This window comes from Paramisgurnus dabryanus, chromosome 22 (assembly GCF_030506205.2).
Source record: "Paramisgurnus dabryanus chromosome 22, PD_genome_1.1, whole genome shotgun sequence".
Lineage (NCBI taxonomy): Eukaryota > Metazoa > Chordata > Actinopteri > Cypriniformes > Cobitidae > Paramisgurnus > Paramisgurnus dabryanus.
In genome coordinates, this window is record NC_133358.1 from 6,092,415 (window position 1) to 6,114,168 (window position 21,754).

Here is a 21,754-nt window from a genome sequence, read left to right on the forward strand (position 1 = left end):
CATGATACAATGGGCTTTCTGACTGAGCCTGCATCTCACGAAATTTCGTTATATAGTCACGAATTTTTTTGATTCTTTTTTCGTGCTATTATCACGAAATTTCGTGTTTTTTCGTGATCGTATAACGAATTCCTGTTTTCGTGTGATTATCACGTATTGGTTACTCAACTGTTTTGTCCTATTTTCTTACCATTGTCGCTTCGGTTTAGGGTTAGATTTACATAAAATGACATCCCTAACCAAACCCAACTCTAACCCTAACGCCAGGCGACATATAAAAAAATAAATCAGAAAAAATAGTATAAACCAATATATAAAGTGACATTCTAATGCAAGCACCAAATCTAACCCTAAACCGAAGCGACAATGGTTTAAAAATAGGAAAAAGCAGTTGAGTAACCAATACGTGATAATCACACGAAAACAGGAATTCGTTATACGATCACGAAAAAACACGAAATTTCGTGATAATAGCACGAAAAAAGAATCAAAAAAATACGTGACTATATCACGAAACTTTGTGAGACTGGGTTAACTTATACTATGCCCTAAAAGTATTTACAGTTTTTTATATGAAGTATAGACATTTGAGTGCATTAAAAGATGCTAAATCTAATTTCGACTACAACTAAATACTGGTGGAGCGAGTCTAACCTTGACAGAATTGGAGGGAAATCATCAAAACGCATTTACACTTCTACACCGAAACACCTGCGACTAGGGGTGTGCAGCAGAGTCAGTATTTGTATCTGTATTTGTATCTGTAAAAATCTCAAAATTACTTGAAAATAAAATGGTGAATAAAATTGTTTGATGTTTAAAGAGTTATCATCAAGAGAGATAAAGTTCGGGAATGATTTTTGATTAAAAATTTATTAACATCGACATGACTTTGATTGACAGATTCGAAACGCACGCACAGACACGCAAGTCACATCTGTTTTGACAAGAATTTAAGAAAGCATAATAAGCATTACAACAAACTTGCTGAGCTCATTATTATCTATGTCCATAGCATTTGAGCGAACATAACAAATATAAAAAAAAAAACTCTCATTAATCTTCATCTAAATAAATAAATAATCAGATATTTGTTTAAAAATTCAAATAACAGTATGCTCTATTATTTAATCAGCCCAGTCTCACGAAATTCCGTTATAGTCACGTATTTTTTTAATTCCTTTTTCGTGATATTATCACGAATTTTCGAGTTTTTTTCTTGATCGTATAACGAATTCCTGTTTTCGTGTGATTATCACGTATTGGTTACTCAACTGTTTTGTCCTATTCTCTTACCATTGTCGCTTCGGTTTAGGGTTAGATTTACATAAAATGACATCCCTACCCAAACCCAACTCTAACCCTATGTAAAAAACATATAAAAAAATTAATCAGAAAAAATTGTATAAACCAATGTATAAAGGAACATTCTAATGCAAGCACCAAATCTAACCCTAAACAGAAACGACAATGGTTTAAAAATAGGAAAAAGCAGTTGAGTAACCAATACGTGATAATCACACAAAAACAGGAATTCGTCATACGATCACGAAAAAACGAGGAAATTCGTGATATCACAAAAAAATTATAAAACAAATACGTGATCACAAAAAAATTATAAAACAAATACGTGACTACATCACGAAACTTTGTGAGACTATAGCATTTAAAAATCAGTTTTGACTTAGTTCAAAACAAGGAACATGATTTTAAACAACAAGGTAATTAGAAAGATTTAATTCAAATGTTTCAGTTCTTATTTACTTTATTTTTATGTTAATTGCAATTTATGTCATAGTAATCTTCAGTTTAAATTTTGCTTTTTCATATTTTTTCTTTTTACTTATTTTATATTCACCTAGATTGACAATAAAGCTTGCTTCAACTTAAAGTAATTAAAAGATCATCTGTGACCGAAGTCACACAGAGACACAAAGTTATTAACGAATATTTTATTGCAGCATTTTATCAAGGTTTTCTGGTCTTGTGTAATTACAGTAAATAAAACGAAAAAAAAGGGTAATTTTTTACAGTTTGGTTAAAAGAAGTTTGATATTAGCAGCATTTATACAATTTTAAACTAATTCCAAAACTGCTTGCGTTTCTAAATAAGAGACGCGCAGAAATATCATTCATGTCATTTTATAGATTACACTCATTCACTTCACACACACATATTATTCGTGCTTTAAGGGGTTTATAATTTAGAGCTGTTCCAATAAAACACCTGATTATGTCTGGCCGAATATTTTTTTCTTTTATTCGGATAATTTCGTTATTCGTTTTGAAGCTACAGTATTATCCGTGCTTTTCCGTATAACATATTCGCCTTCGGGCACATGCCTACCTGCGCACCATTTATACCTCTCTCAACTACCATGTGTGTACTGTCAGGGCACACTCAAGAGTGGTACTGATATGCTCGACCCTCGAACGCAAGTGGAGAAATAGCTTGTGTCAGGGGAAAATGGGGAAGCCGAGCAGACAAGGTGCCTGCTGTGGTGCGTTCTCTGGCTGCATGAGGGGATAAACCCTAATCAAACTTACCCACCTGTGATTTTCTAGTGATCATGAAGACCTTGATTAACTTGCTCATGTGTGTTTGAACAGGGTTGGAGCTAAACTCTGCAGTGTCCCGCTCTATCATCAAGTATAAGATTTGGGGAATCCTGCCCTAGGGAGTCCCTTATGTGGATGCCAAGTCTAACACAGGTTTTCAAAAAGTCAAGCCGAAAGAAAGAAGGTCCTTTCTCAGATGAATCCAACAGGGAGGGCAGTGTTCGAATTGAAGGGGGTCTGGGGGGGTCCTAGACCTCCTATAAGCCTTAAGGGACCCCCCATAAAGCACAAAAATATAAATTAGGGGGTCCCCTGGTTTTTATTAAAATTTAAATGCTACATGATTTTAAAATTCTCATTTTGCGTGTCACAAAGCGATACTGTCCGTTATTTGTCCCAATTTTGCAATAAACTAATTCAAATGACTTCTCTCTGAAATAAATAAACTCACAAGTGCGCCACATGCTGTTTTCTGGAGGAACTGACAGACGAGTTAATGTCTATCTGCGTGTGGAGTATTTTTTACCTCAGTTGCGGTAAGAATCTTTTGTAATCTTTAAGGTTAGGTTTTTTTGTATTCTTCTCAAACTATTATTTCATAACAGTGGCGAGGCTACCCACTCATACTGACGGCTGGTCCACTCAGTCACATAAAATATTTTATTGGGAAAGCAGAAGAAATCACGCTTAAATGATAATAAATGATAGTCTCTTTATTACTTATCGCTGAAATACGCATCTTTCAGAAACCAATTTTAAACTATTTATAGAAAGTATCTTTTGCATGTGTTTTTTAAACCTTGGAAAAATGTAACATACAAGCGATTTTAAACAATTTGAGCGCAATTTGTTAAAGTGAGCTGTTTTGTGTGTGCAAAGACAATGACGCACACATTTACTTAAATGGACGCACACTCATAAGCGGACGCACACTCATAAACGAATGCGCGTTTCCTAAAGCATGCAAACACAAAATTATTTCGAAAGTCTTGGCAACTAGTATCATAAAAACAATCATTTATGTCTTAAAGTGATTGCAAACAGTTCAGAAAGAAATCAGATCTTGGTGTTGGTCTGAAAGTAGCAGTTCTTATCTGCTTATGTTTGTGTCATTTATATTAATTAATTAAACAACAGAAAACTAAGGAAAATCACTTCTGTATCTTTAAAAACATTAATTATATTAATTATACAATGAAGAAGACAGTGTTATTATTCATTTGTTTATATTTATGTACCTAAATACTATTGTTAGATTTTACTTTATTTGTAACTTTGTTCTTTTCTATTTTTATATGCTCATCGTTTCTTAATTTGTTCTTATGTTATTTTCCCACCCCCAGTTTTGCTGATCCGAAAATTATTCGATCTAGAACTCTAAAACGCAATGTAATCCATTTAACCACTACTATATAGTAAAATTTTGCAATTTAAGATGAGTCCACCCTATTTCATCCCTATTCTGAGTAAAATTTCTGCCGTTGTCAGTGTTTCACACTAATTTGAAGGGTAAAAAATGTTTAGAGTTTGAGTTAAGAGTAATTTGGGGTTTCTTTGATTAAAACCAGGATCAGATGATTGTTGATCATGGACAATCACATCTTACTTGTGAAATCACAGCGACCCTATAATGAGGAGGGTGGAGCTTGGCCGGGGGGTGGGGCTTAGCTAGGGGACTCCCATAAGCTTTGACATAATTCGAACACTGAGGGAGGGGCTGTCGTGAGAAGCACGAGTTCCGTGAACCATGTCCTGGGGGAAATTAGGGCCAATAGGCCCGGCACCTTGTCTTCCCTGACTTCACTGGGAGAAATGCATATTTGTGAAGACCCTGAGGCCAGCTGTGTGCAGTGTTTCCTCAGTCAGAGCTTAAAATAGATGGCAGTGAGAGATAGATATGTTTGGAGGATGCAAACATATCTATCTGTGGTCTTTCAAGAGTTTGAGCGTGTCTGGGATGCAATAGCAGGAAGCGACCTCAGACTCTTCTTCTGACTTCACAAAAGGAGATGGCGGGCGAGTTGTGGCATGCAACGCAATGTTCGCAGTATCGTATTTATGGACTAGAACATCTTTACCTTGTAGCCTGAAACTACATGGCCATTGTACTTGGCTCTCCATCCTGAGTTGGAGGCATGCATGAATACCACAGCATGCTTGTGGACCTGTTCTAAGGGTACTCCTGCCCAAAGAAACTAAGGCTTTGTCCACACGAAGCCGGTGCATTCCCTATCCGATAATTTTTTTTCCTCGTTCTAAAAAAATTATCCGTAAACACGGCGTCGTCTCAAGAAATATCTGCGCACACACGAAACCACTGAAACCGACTGAAAACGGTGTAGTATATATGCCCGACCAGTATGGGGCGCTGTAATTCTGCCACAGATATACACTATACACAGAGAAGAAGACTTTGGGCATGCACATTACCTTGCGCACTGTATACGAACCAAGAAGAAGAAGTGATGGCAAATGCAACAACTTCAAGAGCAAGAGCGGAGTCTTTCTCCTGGTTCCGTGGTGGATATAAGAGCATGTGGCGTATGGTGTTGTCCATTATCACTTGTTGCTCACCACAATTGCATAGAAGCAATAGATTTTGATGTAATAAAGCTAGTAGGCTTAGTAGCTTCTGTAGCATGAACACAATCATGTAGTCCGCCATTATTGTTGTTGCTGTTACGTGTGATGCTGCCGACACGTGATGTGATGACGTTTTCGCTTCACAAAATATACGGATTGGCTGTACACACGAAACCGCAAGGGTGTCGATTTCTGATTTATCCACTTTAGGACCCGGTTTCAAAAAATAGCGGTTCCAGTCTCCCAAAACGCCGGATCCGTGTGGACAATATGCCAATACGCTAAAAAATTTATACGTATACAGTGATTCGCGTCTCCGTGTGGACAGCCCCTAATGGTCTGACCACAGGACGAGAGTTTGGTGGCAGGTCAGTTTGATTTGCAGTTGTGCCACACCCATCTCTGGACTCGGCTGTGAAGCCAGTGCTTAAGCGTTCTCATATGAAGCAGCCCTAGCACTGTCACTCCTGCACAGCCATGATATGAACTATACGTTTAGTTCACAAATTTTAAAATGAACTAGTTCATACTTCAAAATATTGAACTAAGTTCACACTTGCAAAAATTAACTAGTTCATTCTTCCATATGTTGCTGCAAGCTATTAATTATTGCCACAGCCCATATAGAACAACAGAGAGGAATTATTTTATCAGTATTAAACAGTGGCAGGGCCAGAAATTTTAAACTGAGAGGACCTCTGTGAAATAGGCTGGACCTCAATACCTTCTCTCAAATTACATAATTTACATTCTAGTAATGGTTAAACAGATTACATTACATTTTTAAATCATGGATCGAATCATTTTCAGATCAGCAAAAAGGGAAATAAGGAAAATAAGATAAGAACAAATCTAGAAATTATCAGCACAAAAAAAGAGAAAAGAACAAAGTTACAAATAAAGTATAACAGTATTAGAACAGTCAGATAAATAATAACACTGTCTTCTTCATTCTTTAAATTAAGTATAATTCATCTTTTTAAAGCTACAGAAGTGATTAACCTTTTGTCTTCTTTTGTTTGATTAACATAATAACACAAACATAAGCAGATTTTTTGAGGGTACTGGCACTTTAAGCCTAAATAAACACGGATCCATACAGTATACTGTGTTATGTGTTCAGTAATAATAATAATATGATGTTTAGCTGATCTAATGCGTTTGTTACATTAATGAGACAAATGAGCTCCGGTCACTTTAAGAGGTTAAAAACGGAAGTGACGTTGGATGTTTTGGTTTTCAGATCAGTGATGTGAAGCAAGCTGACAACAACAATAAAGTTTATGTTGAACTACAGTACGAGTCGTCTTTACAGACATAACATTTGGCGACAAGGATGGCTGAAGATTTACCCGTGTTGTCATTATCTCCCCCGAGCCCATTTTTGCCCCATCCTGGCGAGCCTACGATCCCATGGGAGCAATGGAAAACATCTTTTGAAACGTACCTGTTAGCAACGGGCCTCGATGCTGTCCCGACGAAGCGGAAAATGGCCATACTCCTTCATTGTCTCGGTGTCGAAGGACAGCGTGTTTTTCGCACACTCGGAGATGCGGATGATTACGCCGCCGCGATCACACTGTTAGATTGACAATTCGAAAAAAAACAAAGTCTTCTGCTGAAACGGCTGCAGTTTCGACAACGCAGACAGCGCGCCGGTGAGTCGATTTCTCAATATGTCGCTGACTTAAGAGGACTGGCAAACCGTGCTGTTTTGGTACTTTATCAGATGAGATGATACGAGATCAGTTAATTGAAAAAACAAACAATACACTCGTTCGGGAGCGGTTGTTACTGGAAGATGATGATCTCACTTTAGAGAAAGCTGTAATTCTGGCATCACAAATTGAGTCTGCTGCCCAGTGCGCTGCTAAATTAAACACAACACATGAACCATGCGGGGACATGATACAAGAATGCACACAAGTCCATGGGGCGGAGGCTGATGTTGATCACTGTTCAAGTGCGGACATACAGTATGCACAACCCCGAGCTCAGCGAAGATGCGGTAATTGTGGTTCTGTTAGACATTCATCACGTGCTTTTGACTGTCCGGCAAGGGGACAAACATGTCGACGCTGCCAAAAGCTGAATCACTTTGCAAAATGGTGTCGGTCTGCTCCAGTCCAAGTTCCTATACAACGAAACTCGCGTGCTAACGCCACAAGCCCTGCTATTATTCATTCAATCAACTCAAACTCAGCAGGTTTTTCTACTTGTGCTATTAATATAGCGGACTCTTGTATTCCTCTGTTACTGGACACAGGGGCTAAAGTCTCCCTACTCAATATGGCCACTTATGAACGTTTCCTTTCACACTTGCACTTCCAATCGCCTTTTTTGAATTTGTTCGGATATGGAAGTTCTACAATTGAGGTTATTGGTCTCATACATGCACCTGTCCAGTATGGCAACAAGGCTCTGGTTAACTTCCCATTTCACATTACATGTCATGGCAGCAATATCCTTGGACTTGACCTTTTTATGAGTCTGGATTTTTCTCTACTGGACAATGAGGGAACTCAAATTCTGACAGTTAGTTGTCCCTGGCAGCAAGAATGGCCAACACTGTTTGAAGGCCTTGGGTGCTTAACAGCATTCACACACCAGCCTCTCTTGGATCCTATAGTAAAACCAGTCATTCAGCCACTTCGCCGCATTCCACTGGCATTGCGTGAGGACGTCACAGCAGAACTTCTCAAACTACAAGCAGAGGGCATTATCGAACCTGTCGACGCCTCCCCATGGGTATCAAATTTGACTGTGGCTAAGAAAAAATCTGGTGGTTTGAGAGTTTGCGTGGATTTAAGGGCCGTTAACAAAGCAATTATTCCTGACCGCTACCCTCTGCCCTCCATCGAAGAGTTGACCACACACTTTCACGGCTCAACAATCTTTTCCAAACTCGACCTCCGCCAAGGCTACCTCCAAGTTCCCCTCCACCCAGACAGCAGAAATCTCACAGCGTTTGTTACGCATACTGGAGTTTTCCGTTACACTAGGATGCCATTTGGACTTAGTTCGGCCTCTAGCTGTTTCCAAAAAATCATGTCCACTATTCTGGCTGGTGTCCCTGGCATTGCTATATACCTTGACGATATCATTGTCCATGCCCCAAACGCAGTGATTCACGAACAGCGCTTAAGGGACACTTTTGCTGCACTCAGTCAACATAATCTGACACTTAATGTAGAGAAATGTTTATTTGCAGTACAGGAAGTTGACTTTGTCGGCTTTCATGTTTCAGCTGAGGGCCTTTCACCATTACACTCCAATGTTGAGGCTATACATCAAGTGCCAGAGCCTTCGTCCGCAGCGCAAGTTGCATCATTTCTGGGGATGACAACATACTATATGCGGTTCCTACCTCAGTATTCCACTATCACCTACCCTCTCCGCCAACTGTTGAAAAAGGATGCATGTTGGACTTGGTCTACAGCCTGTTCTGACGCTGTGCGCACGCTCAAAGAACTGTTGACGAGCCCCCCTGTCCTAGCCCACTTTAGTCTTGACTGTCCCACACTAGTCACTTGTGATGCTTCAGCCACTGCTGCTGGCGCTGTTCTTTCACAACTTCAAAATGGCATTGAACGTCCCGTGGCTTTTGCCTCTCGTGCATTTAACCTGACAGAACAAAAGTACTCAGTTGGAGAGAGGGAGGCACTGGCATGTGTATGGGCCTGCGAGCGTTGGCATGTTTACCTTTACGGCCGAAAATTCACCCTTCGAACTGACCACCAAGCCCTCAGCGCACTTATGTCTCCTTCTGGGTCTGGCCACAAACCCCTGCGCATGTACCGCTGGACTGACCGTCTCCAGCAGTATGACTTTACAATACAGTACACGTCAGGCAGGGACAACGTAGTGGCCGATTTGCTGTCCCGCTCCCTATCATCACCTACTACCTCCTGTAATGCGACTGAGGACATGGACCTCATTCAACTGGTACATGCACCTCTTACAGCTTTTGTGTCTTTGGAGGAACTCACAGCAGAGTCTGCTGCTGATCCCACCCTCTCTGTTGTCCGTGAGTATGCCCTCAATGGCTGGCCAGCTCAAGTTACCCCCGACGTCCAGCCGTATGCTCGAGTGAAACATGAATTGTCATGCTGGAACGATACATGCTTGGCTCGCGGACACTGTGCTGTTATCCCTGCTAAACTCAGGGGGCGAGTGCTGGCTATGGCGCATGAGGGCCATCTTGGCATAGTTAAACTGAAACAGCGCTGTAGGGATCTTGTATGGTGGCCAGGGTTGGACAAAGACATTGAACAGCTTGTTCGGGACTGTACTCCATGTCTTATAAGCGGAAAAACTGGCTCACCACCGCCACCACCACTGGGGTCCCTGCCTTGGCCAACTAAACCTTGGGACCACATTCAGTTGGATATCTGTGGCGAACTCCATGATGTGCCCCATCATTTACGTTTCCTTGTAGTCTGTTATGATCTTCACTCAAAGTGGCCAGAGGTTGCACCTGTGGGCACTGTCACCTCCGGTTCCATCATTGACTTCCTGGAGTTACTCTTTGCCCGTTGGGGTTTGCCTAGGACTTTGACAACAGACAATGGCCCTCAACTAGTGTCTGCTGAGTTCACTAGTTACATTCAAAGCAAAGGAATCAAACACATCCGAACATCTTACTATCATCCGCAGTCGAATGGGGGGGTAGAAAGATTTAACCAGTCACTGAAGAATGGGTTGAGAGCCCACTTAGAGCAAGGTTGCTCTTTTAATGAGGCTTTGTCTCAGACTCTTTTGCATTACAGAGCAGCTCAGCATGCCACCACTGGGATATCACCAGCAAAACTGATGCTGGGACGAGAGCTGGACTTACCCCTACACAGGCTTCGCCCTCCTACTTCTCAGGATGGATATTCTATGGTGGAAGCTAGGGTGTGTGGACAACAACGCAAAGCACAGGACAGATATAATGTTAAGAAAAGGCCCGGATTCCAACAATCTCTCCTTTGGACTGGGTGCGAGTCCAGCGGCCATATCGGAAAAGTAAGCTCCACACTTTCTGGTCACAGCCTCAGCAAGTACAAAAGCAGCTAGGTCCAGGTACATTCCAGTTAGTTGACGGTTCTCGTTGGCATGCCAGTCGGCTTAGGAAAGTACTGTGTCCTTCTGTGGTGGATCACACTCAGGATGCTGTGCTCCCCTGCTCTCTGCTCAGCTCTTCGTGCCCTCTACCTCCAGCACTAAATCCAGTGACTCAGCAGGCAACAGTCCAACCACGACCTGCAGTATCACAAGCCAAACCTACCAGATCGCACACTAGGCCTGTGCGCTTCCAGGATTACTTAACTTCTTTTCACACTTAGTTCACCGGGTGGGGAGGGGAAATGTTATGTGTTCAGTAATAATAATAATATGATGTTTAGCTGATCTAATGTGTTTGTTACATTAATGAGACAAATGAGCTCCGGTCACTTTAAGAGGTTAAAAACGGAAGTGACGTTGGATGTTTTGGTTTTGAGTTCAGTGATGTGAAGCAAGCGGACAACAACAATAAAGTTTAAGTTGAACTACAGTACGAGTCGTCTTTACAGACATAACATACTGCACGTCTGATTTCTTTCTGAACTGTTTGCGTTCACTTTAAGACCTAACTGACTGTTTTTATGAGTCTTTATTCTATCTTTATTTGTCATTGTACTGAGTTAGTGCATGGGCTTAGTTATGTGGCTTAAGATTAAAACCTGTTAAAATGTATCTTTGACTAAAATGTGATTTATAAAACATAGATCAAATTGTTAAAGTTCATTTTATAGTTAAGATGACTTGAAAGTTTAATACCTGGTGTGTTGTTTGAATGGACAAGAACCAAAAAGTCAAGCAAAGATGTCCGAGGTCGGGACCAAGACCACAAGTGAGGGGCCTAGTGACAAAGAGATTCAAACAGGAAGTTGATCTGTTTTATGGGGAATCTAAGGAAATTAGACTCTACCAACTTTGATGTATTAGAGGGGACATTGGTAAATGTGATGTCTTGATCAATGTGATTTTGTTTAATAGAATTCCTTTTGCATTTACTAAATTTAGTTACATTTATTGTGTTTATTTCAGGGTTTGTGTTGTTGTTACTGTTGTGAAAATGTGTATTGTTTTGTGTCCCCTTTTTTGTTTTCATAGTGCTGGCCACCTCTTATAAATATACATAATATTTACACACATCACAAACTCATATATTATCCAAAAAATTACTTAAATTTTGTATAAGATTAACCTATGCCCAGCCCTAAGGACATACAACCCGTGGAGTGGATTCAAAGAACCAAAAAGTCAAGCAAAGATGTCCGAGGTTGGGACCAAGACCACAAGTGAGGGTAAGTCTGTGGGTGATCGGGGTAGTCCTGTCAATCAAAGCCCTAACCAGAAGTTTAATAGCAGAAAGGGTGTTGTGTGTCATCAGTGTGAACAGGAGGGTAACATTAAACCTAGGTGTCCTTCTACCAATGCTTATTTGTGTTGTGTGCCACTACCTGTCCCCACTGAGCAGACAGATGTCCCCTTGCATTTTGAGGCAGTAGTCCTTAATGGTCAGGAAGTAAGGGCCTTAGTGGACACAAGTAGCATGCAATCACTGGTTCGCACCCATTAAGTTTCAGGTAATCTCAGAAATGTTGGTTCAAAGGTGCCTATGTGTTGTGTTCATGGAGATGAGAAATGTTATTCTACAGCAGATGTTCATGAAGAAGTGCAAGGACAGGTCTATTTGCTGAATGTTGGTCTCGTAGATGATCTTCCATACTCAATGCTTTTAGGCCAAGATTTAACGGTGTTATTTGATTTGTTAACTAGTAGGCTTGAATGCAATATGGCTGTAACACGGTCTATGGCTAGGAAGAGAGCGGAAGATATCCAATATGTCAGAGCATTACCTTTATTTGATTCAGATTTAGATGATCAACCAGAAAAATTGCGCAAGTCGAAGATGCAAAGGAGACAGAGAAAAATCTAGTGTACAAACAAAGACATAAAACATTGTGTTTTAGCCTCTCAAACTAACAGAGGACAAATCCAGCACCACATTTCTTAGAGTACAATAAGTAACAATAAACTCTCTCTAGACATCACTTACACTGAATTTATAAGAGGTGGCCAGCAGCATGAAAACAAAAAGAGGAGACAAAACAATACACATTTTCACAACAGTAACAACACAAACCCTGAAATAAACACAATACACTTAAAATAATATTTTATATTAAGTCAAAATACGAAATTTTGGACCCGGGACAGGGTCCTCAGGGTTAAAGAGGTTTAGAGCCATGGATAAACTTTTGTAAATGCAAAAATAATTCTATTAAACAAAATCACATTAATCAAGACATCACAATTTTAAATGTCCCCTCTAATACATAAATGTTGGTATAGTCTAATTTCCTTAGATTCCCCATAAAACAGATCAACTTTCTGTCTGAATCTCTTTGTTACTAGTCTGGTCCATTCAAACAACACACCAGGTATTAAACATTTCAAGTCATCTTAACTATAAAATGAACTTTAACAATTTGATCTATGTTTTTATAAATCACATTTTAGCCAAAGATATGTTTTAACTGGTTTTGATATTTTAATCTTAAGCCACATAACTAAGCCCGTGCACTGACTCGGTACAATGACAAATAAAGATCTTAAACCAAACCAATATAGTAATGTCCTTTAATTTATTAAACAATGCAAAGGTGAATGTATAAGAATTGTGTGGCTTAAATCCTGGCCATCACATTGAGGTACGATGCAAAATTCTCAGGGAACAAGGGCCACTCTGCAACTTCTGTGAAGATGGGGGAACAGGGACAGACTGAAGGACAAGAATTGTACTGAACGCAAAGTGAAGAAAATCGAGACATGAAAATACGCATCCTTCTGACTCCACAAGGGGACCGACTCTAATGCGTCCTTCATCAGTAGGACCGCAAGATGCCTTTGTTTATATTGTTACTGCTGAAACAATCTATAAAGACTGTGGAAATGCCAGTTATGTGATGTTCACATGTATCTTCAGGAACAGTTTTCCAAACAGACACAAAGTTATCTGCTAAAATGTATGTGTACAAAACTTACATTTGATACTTATTATTGTACACTATTTTGATATTAAACTGCAAGCAAAACATTTTCTCTTTAAGTCTCCTCAAATTCATTCTAGCACAACCCATTGAGGCAAGGGGTTGGGTCTTTATCGCCAGGTGTAAATCACATCAACATTCATTACCATTGACCCTCCCTTGCACATTGCCTTTACACAAGGAAAAGTGTCTTTCAAAAGTCAAATCAATATATTGTTTTATGTGAATGAGTGGGTACAATGGTTTTAACATCTATTTGTAGCAAATTTCCAACTGTACAAGATCCAGTACTTTTTTGTTGGTGAAAACAAATGTTTGGTATGTGTTCCTTGGCCTTATTTCAGCAACTTAATTTTTTTATTTTTACTAACCATGCATAAACATAATTTACTTAAAAATACAAACACATACACACATCACATATTATTTTAGCACAGTTTGTGCTGAATACAATGTTATGTGATATTAGCCATTAATATGTTTAAAGTAGTGATGCACCGATGTATCAGCCGTCGATAGTTATCGGCCGATTTTGATGAATTTGAAACCATCGGCATATCGGCAATAGCACGAGAAAGGCCGATACCGATAGTTTATTAATTAACAGCATAAAAGCAATGAGTTGCATGTCTGTTGCATAATCCATTATTTTTAACAATAATTATCAAAATAATTAAATACTTCCCAAAACAAAATAAATCTGTATAAATTATAGTTTGTCAGATGTGCGATGAGGGAAAAAAAATAATAAATCACGCGAGATTACTCAGCATTCAACAAAAGCTTGAAACGTGGAAAATTGACAAATTCAAAGTACATGCAGTTGTACGAGATAATGCAATAAACATTACTAAGGCAATGGATGTCAGTGATTTCGTGAGTTTACCCTTGCTTGGGCTTGTTAAGTCAACAGAGCATATCTGACGTGATAGCATTATGCAGACGAATCGTTGGCCACTTCAAGCATTCCCCTCTTGCGTTCTCGCGTTTACACAGTGTCCAAATTCAGATGGGAATGCAACCAAAAATTCTTCAGCAAGACGTTGCCACACGGTGGAACATCACTTTTTATATGCTGCGAAGCCTCTTGGATCAAAAGCAAGCAATCGCGGCTTATAGTGCAGACTATGTTTTGCCCGTGACATTAACTGCTCATCATTGGTGTTTAATTGAGAACACGGTGTCTATTCTTTCTCCATTTGAGCAACTAACGAGGGAGATGAGTGCATCTGGAGCATCTGCAGCGGATGTGATTCCATCAATTGTTGCACTAAAGCGGCTACAGAGCAAGGACCTTGAAACTGACCATGGAGTAAAAACCACAAAAAAAAAAAAAACGTTTAGATGCAGTGACTAAGCGTTTTGCTAAAATTGACTTTATTGTATCGCAACGCTGCTAGACCCACAATACAAAAATAATTACTTCGATGCGGACAAAAAGCAGGTAATACACATGATGCTACAAGCACAGCTTGATTTGAGCGACGAAAGTAGTGGAAACGACCCGGTGCGCCAACCAGAGGACAACCCGATAGCCAAAAAGCCACACAAGAAAAACGAAAAGGCACCCAGTCTGTTTGATATGCTCGATGAAGTTCTTGAGGAGAATTTATCACATGGAATAAGGATTAACCCTACCATCACACAAAAGGATGCATACATTGCAGAAATACCAATAGAAAGAAATTAGAATCCCCTGCAATACTGGTGAGTCAATCAAGGTCGCTTTCCGTCTCTTGCAAACTGCCCGCAAGTATTTGTGTGCACCGTGCACAAGCACTGATAGTGAATGACTGTTCAGTGCTGCATCCAATGTCTTGGATAATAAAAGAAACAGACTGCACTGTGAAAAAGCTGAAAAGCGTCTTTTTATAAAGAAGAACTTGCCCATGTTTATAAGATGCAACCATAAAACTTGATAACAGTATATGCACTGAATAAACTGTTAGTGGGTTTTTAAACTATGTTGTGTCATAACAGTTTAAATATGACTTTATTGTAAAGAAGAAGAAAACCTCTCTTTGAAGTTTGTCATTTTATATTTTAATCTTTATGTTAAATATCTACTGTATGTTCATTGGAAATTATTCAATGTTCTAGTGTGCACAAGTATTGAATGAACTGTTAATTCATGAGTTTTTAATCTTTTTTCATAGTACTTTAAATTTGATTTTGTTGTTAAAAAAGTATTGCAAGTGTATAAGTTTATTGCCAAGGTAAAATTCTTTAAAGTTTGTCATGACATGTTTGCATATTTTTATAATTGTTAAACAGATCTGATCTATGTTCAATTAAAATGATTTAATGTTCTGGCGTGGACTATTGAGCTGGCTCAAATGTCTTGGACAATAAAAGAGACAGACTGCACTTTAGTATGGGAAAAGAAGTCCAACTTTTTTTGAAGTAGCAATATTTATAGCAAAAAACACCTTTGAAGGATGTCATGTTGTCTTACAGTGTTTCCTCTAGGATTTTTTCCAGCTGTGGCGGCAGGGGGCGCCCATGATGATTATAAATGTACATTATTTTTTTTTAATGTAGAAAATAGGCTACAGTAAACTAACATGTATTTTTTATCATTTTCATGCTGTCATTTACTTTTCCTTATATTTATAGCATATTGCTTTTCTATGTTTGATCTAAACTGTATTTTCTTAAAAATACGTAAGTTTTATAGCTTCATAGAAATCTTTCATTGTAGTTTTAATGTAGTGTGCAAGTTCGTGCTCGGGTTTGCTGTTGCAAAGGCAGGCAGCAATTTTATTCCACACCCGGCCTGTCTGACATAAAGACCCCGACCCGGTCACACCGCAAATCGCGCAGTTATAGAAACCTTTATGCCCTTCGCAGACAGATCTTAAACACAAATAAGCACGGGGACATTTAAAATCTGTTACCTATCGGAATCGAGTCGAATTCTGTTCTTGGATGTTAGACCCGCAGTTTACTCTCGCATATTGAGTCCCGACCTGGATCTACAACGCATATAACACGTTAATATTATTACACCCGTTACATCAAATATTAGAAGTTTCACCCGCGGGTACCCCGACCCTGTTGTTTCGTCTGAAAACAGATGAAACAGTCTCACCGTCTGCCTCCAGTTTTTATTACCAACGTCCTTCTCTTCCACGGGAATAAGTTTCCTTCCAAACAGATTCAACTTATGTCTTGCAGTCCTATATGAGTTGTATTCAGTATTTAGCCTTTTGTTTTTGGACAAACATCTTATCATTTAATGTGAAACTTTGTGAGTGTCGATCTAAAGCACAGATTGACTGACAGCTGAGCGGTCAGCAGCGCGCTGCGCTTATAGCCTATACTGAATAACTAATGGCCAGATAAGTTGATAATATGAGTACAGTGATTACAAATGAATGTCCAAAAAACTCGTAATATGTTAAATCGAAAGTTTAATCATGTCTTTTCTCGCAGCCCTGCGCTGCGTCCGTGTATATGCGCCTGTGAACAGCATACGCTTGATGACCTTGCAACTTAAATTACCCTTAATTTATTGCCAGACAGATAAAAGTAAAATAACATTCGAATCTGTAAATTGTGTATTTTTATTTATGTAAACTCACAATAAGGAGAAAACCTTGTGCTTATTTAAAATAATTAAAAACATGACGTGCTTTCTGCTGCTTTGGTTTAACAGCGCATCACAAAAAAAGAACAGCAACTCAAAACTTTTTTATTCGTTTTGTCAATCTGATAATTATAACATATTTCGTGTAGACTTATTTATTTTATTATTATTTCTCAAAACAGAGACGTAGCCTAATCATCATCCATTGATTTAAATCTATTTGTGCATGAACTAAACCCATGGGGGAAATAATGATATTTTAGGAGATTCATTTATAAATGAGTGAACAACGCGAATCCAGAAAGGAATTTTTTTCTTTCTTGCTGGGCGGACATTTCGGTATAGCTTTATTTATTTTGCGAGCTGCGGCTGTGGGTTTTGTCTAGAAGGGATACAGAAAATGGCAAAAAGTTTAGGATTAGATTTGGAGTTAGGATTTTTAGGATGAAAACAGCGGCTCTGGCTACATGAGATACACATACATCCTACAATCCTGTGAAATGTTGTGTTTAGAGTTGGGTTTGGATGAAGGATTAGGATAAAACAGTGCCCATCCGGCGAGATTTCGTTTGCTGTATCCCTTCTATCCACAACCGCAGGCGTGGCGGGGATGTTTTAGGCGTGGCGGCCCGCCACGGTTGAATGTATATAGCGGAAACACTGGTCTTATTATATTATATTTGTTTTAGCTTACTTTGTGCCTCTCTTATTATGTTGGTTAGTTGAATGTTAATTAGATCCAATCCATGTTAAGTAAAAATAATTTGATGCAGAAATAAACTAGCTAATAGACCAACTGTATAGTATTGTATATAAGTGTTTAATATCGGCATTGGTATCGGACAGAAGTTGTCTGTTTAAATCGGTATCGGCCCAAAAAAATCCTATCGGTGCATCCCTAGTTTAAAGCAGAACCTCTGCCAGTGTCCCAAAATGGTCGGACCCTAGAGGGTTAAAACCACGCAAACGTCATATGTAGACAGAAGACAACAGTATAAAACGCCCAATTCACTGCACCTTTATTGACACTCACCCTTGTAATGCCATAGTTAAGGCTGCTCACTGTCGTTGTTTGTTCAGCCTACATACCTGTGGCTTACCATACATGTTTGGTAAGCCATTGTGTTTGTTTGTTTTGTTTTCCTTTTGTGTGGTTGTTTTGTACATGTATGCAACCAATCAATCATTCATTCACTAACATCTTCAAAGTTCATAATAACAATTGCAAACACATGTAAATATCTCTTTCAGATTTCACTAATTACGTCAAGCAAAACTCTTGGATATGTGGATAGCTATCATAGACAGATGTACTAACAATATCCACCTCTATTAATAGTATAGTATGGGCCATTTTGTGTCAAATCAACCAAATTTAGAACATTTTTGAATACTTTTTCTGGAGAAAGTAATACTAAAATGAGGAAGAAAGCAAAAATATTAAATGCAATGGATTTATATTTACTGAGTTATTACTGATTTGTAAAGTGGGGGCAAAAATGGAGTGCCAAATGTTTTTAAAATAATGGCTCTTTGTATTTTTACAAAGAGATTGGTAGATATATTACTAGAATCTGTTGACTATAACAATCCTTGTTGCATTACATGCCAATGGCCACAGTTTACATCTAAAAGAAACTGAAAGTAAAAAAAATGCTAATTTTAGCTACGTTCACATTGCAGGCTGAAAGACCCAATTCTGATTGTTTTGCCCCTATGCGACCTGTATCTGATCTTTTCATGACAGTCTGAACGACACAGATCCGATCTTTTCAAATGTGACCCAGGCCACTTGGGTATGTGGTCCTGAATCCGATACGTATCCGATCTTTTGAAATGCGACCTCCGTCTGAACGGCCAGGCCACATGGATCCGATCATTGTGTCATCAACCATGGCGGACGTTGCTAACACTGCTCCACATCATTAAATTTTGGCCGTATGGGTGCACACGTTTTATTGATTTCACATATAACAGCTTTCTCCCAATATATTAATATATAGCATATTATTAAAATGCTGCAAATAATATGTGAAGTAGCAGCTTTCAATAAATATTTTTTAAATGCGTTTATAAATTCAACAACCCCTGTGACCAGTCTACACGTCCATAAGAGGTTTTTATGTTTATAAACCATTGCCTCTTTGTTTCTACATTAAAAGACAAAGCTGGCAATTCTGGTTATACTGGTTATACTTTCGTTCTTTTAACCCTTATGTGTTGTTGGGGCCATTTTTGGCCATTTGTGCAATTTTTTTGTCTTAATTTGGCCACAACTTTCTCTGTGTTTCAGCAAATGGAATGATTTTTGGTGACAAATCTTATATTTACACATATTTTAAGAAAATGCTTTGAAATTTTTCAATAACTTAACAATATACTGTGGGCAAATTTACTACCCTTACGTGTTGTTAGCGGCCAAAAAAGGCCACTAAATTAAACTGCTGTAAAAATTTATCGGATGAAATTTTTTTCACATTTTTTTTGCATAAACCTGTTAATCAACCTCAGTACTGATCAAAACTACCAAATGTTTGCAAAAATTCCATGATTTTAACTCTTTCATTGCCAAGTTTATAAGTAGTGTCACTGATTTGGGGAAAAAAAACACACAAAATGACAGATTTTCAATATAAAACGTGACTGTGGACTGGATTTTCTTTTACCTTTTTTACAGTCTTGGGCATGCCAAAGATTGGTAAAAACATTGGCTTTGATGCATTTTTAGTTTTTGTGCAGCATCAGATTAAATTTTTTTCTCCCTCATTTATTGTTTGTGGCCCTTTTTTCCCCATTGACTTCCATTATAACAACATTTTTTGATTGCTGAGCCATGACACCTTATTACCATGCATTCTTGATTCTTTGTGCCTTTTCCTTTTGCAAAGAGGTAAAATTTGTCATTTTTACTGTTGATCACCATGTGGCACCATTAACCCTTTAGTAGCCTGTGCAAAAAAACAGAGCATAAATTCTGGTCTGTACATTGAGTTATATGGACTATAAAACCATTGTGTGTGTACGAGTGTGTGTGTACAAGTGTGTGTGTGTGTGTGTGTGTGTGTGTGTGTGTGTGTGTAGGGTTAGTGTTAGTATTGAGGAGAGAGCACCTTCCTCGCGCACCAGTTAGTGCTGCACTGGTGAGAGGGATTTAGTCTCCTGTAGCTGTCCCTCTAGACACAAATCCACAGACACCAGCAGGCACCAGCAGCTCAGGAGTGAAGAGGGGAACATGCAAGTGGTGTACAGAACCAAAAAAAGAACAGTCAGCATTTGTATCCGTTGTGGTAGACACACTTGCAGAGAGCACCAAGTAATATGCTGCAAGTCCTGCTAAAAAGACTGAACACGTACACATATACACACCAAAAAATTAGTTTGATTGTTTAGTTCTCCATCCATCCTCTACTCTTGCTTCATTGTTCAGTTTATTTGAAGTTGTTTTTGCATTAAATAAATAAATCTGATGAAGAGAAGATTTTTTACAGATTTTTCCACACAGACGCACACGCACGCACGCACGCACGCACGCACGCACGCACGCACGCACGCACGCACGCACGCACGCACGCACGCACGCACGCACGCACGCACGCACGCACGCACGCACGCACGCACGCACGCACGCACGCACGCACGCACGCACGCACGCACGCACGCACGCACGCACGCACGCACGCACGCACGCACGCACGCACGCACGCACGCACGCACGCACGCACGCACGCACGCACGCACGCACGCACGCACACACACACACACACACACACACACACACACACTCTCTCTCTCTCTCTCTCTCTCTCTCTCTCTCTCTCTCTCTCTCTCTAATATGCTGTTAAAGTCCATATAACTCAATGTACAATCCAGAATTCAAGCTCTTTTTTTTGCACAGGCTACTAAAGGGTTAATTGTGCCACATGGTGATCAACAGTAAAAATGACAAATTTTACCTCTTTGCAAAAACTAAAACCACAAAGAATCAAAAATGCATGGTAATAAGGTGTCATGGCTCTGCAATCAAAAAATGTTGTTATAATGGAAGTCAATGGGGAAAAAATGGCCACAAACAATAAATGAGGGAGAAAAAAATTTAATCTGATGCTGCACAAAAACTAAAAATGCATCAAAGCCAATGTTTTTACCAATTTTTGGCATGCCCAAGACTGTGAAAAGGGTGAAAAAAAATTCAGTCCACAATCACTTTTTATATTGAAAATCAGTGATTTTGTGTTTTTTTTTTTCTCAAATCAGTGGCATCACTTATGAGCTTGGCAATTAAAGAGTTAAAATCATGAAATTTTTGGAAACATTTGGTAGTTTTGATCAGTTCTGAGGTTGATTAACAGATTTATGCAAAAAAATTTGAAAAAAATATTAATCTGATACATTTTTACAGCCGTTTAATTTAGTGGCCTTTTTTGGCCGCTAACAACACGAAAGGGTAGTGAATTGGAACAAGGCACAAGGGTTAAAAATGTCTTTATTTTATTTATAAATCACTTTGGGTTATCTGATTTATCTATTTGGCTTGTGTTTTGTTTCCGTGCACTTGAGGCATTTTGCACATTTGTTCTGCACTTTGTTACTTCTGACCATATTTTATAAAAAAAATTATTTATTATAAACGTAAATTCTGATCTAATTTAAGTCTGTAAATTTTGGATTGCCTTTCGTTGTATCGATGTTGCGCCATTGCGTGCTGGCCATGCTTGCGCATGCAATTTAGCCGAACGGGCTAGGTGCTCTGCGTCTCATATTTAGAAGTTCATCAAACTAAACATACAAAAACGGATGTCTTTCGACGGGTATAAGTTTTTAAAATGTATTTAAAACAGACTGGTTATCTTGTCAAAAGTTAAACTACAAAACAGGTAAGCCGTTTCTTTAAATTTCGGTGCTAAAACGGAAAATATCTGCACCAAACCTATATTTATGCCTG

General features: G+C 39.0%; 1 protein-coding gene across 1 annotated transcript in view; it reads right to left on the reverse strand.

Annotated features, from left to right (window-relative positions):
- The window catches only part of LOC135785307 (NXPE family member 3-like), a 114,518-nt gene that overhangs the window by 44,825 nt on the left and 47,939 nt on the right, over positions 1 to 21,754 (reverse strand). The gene's annotated exons all lie outside the window — the stretch shown is intronic.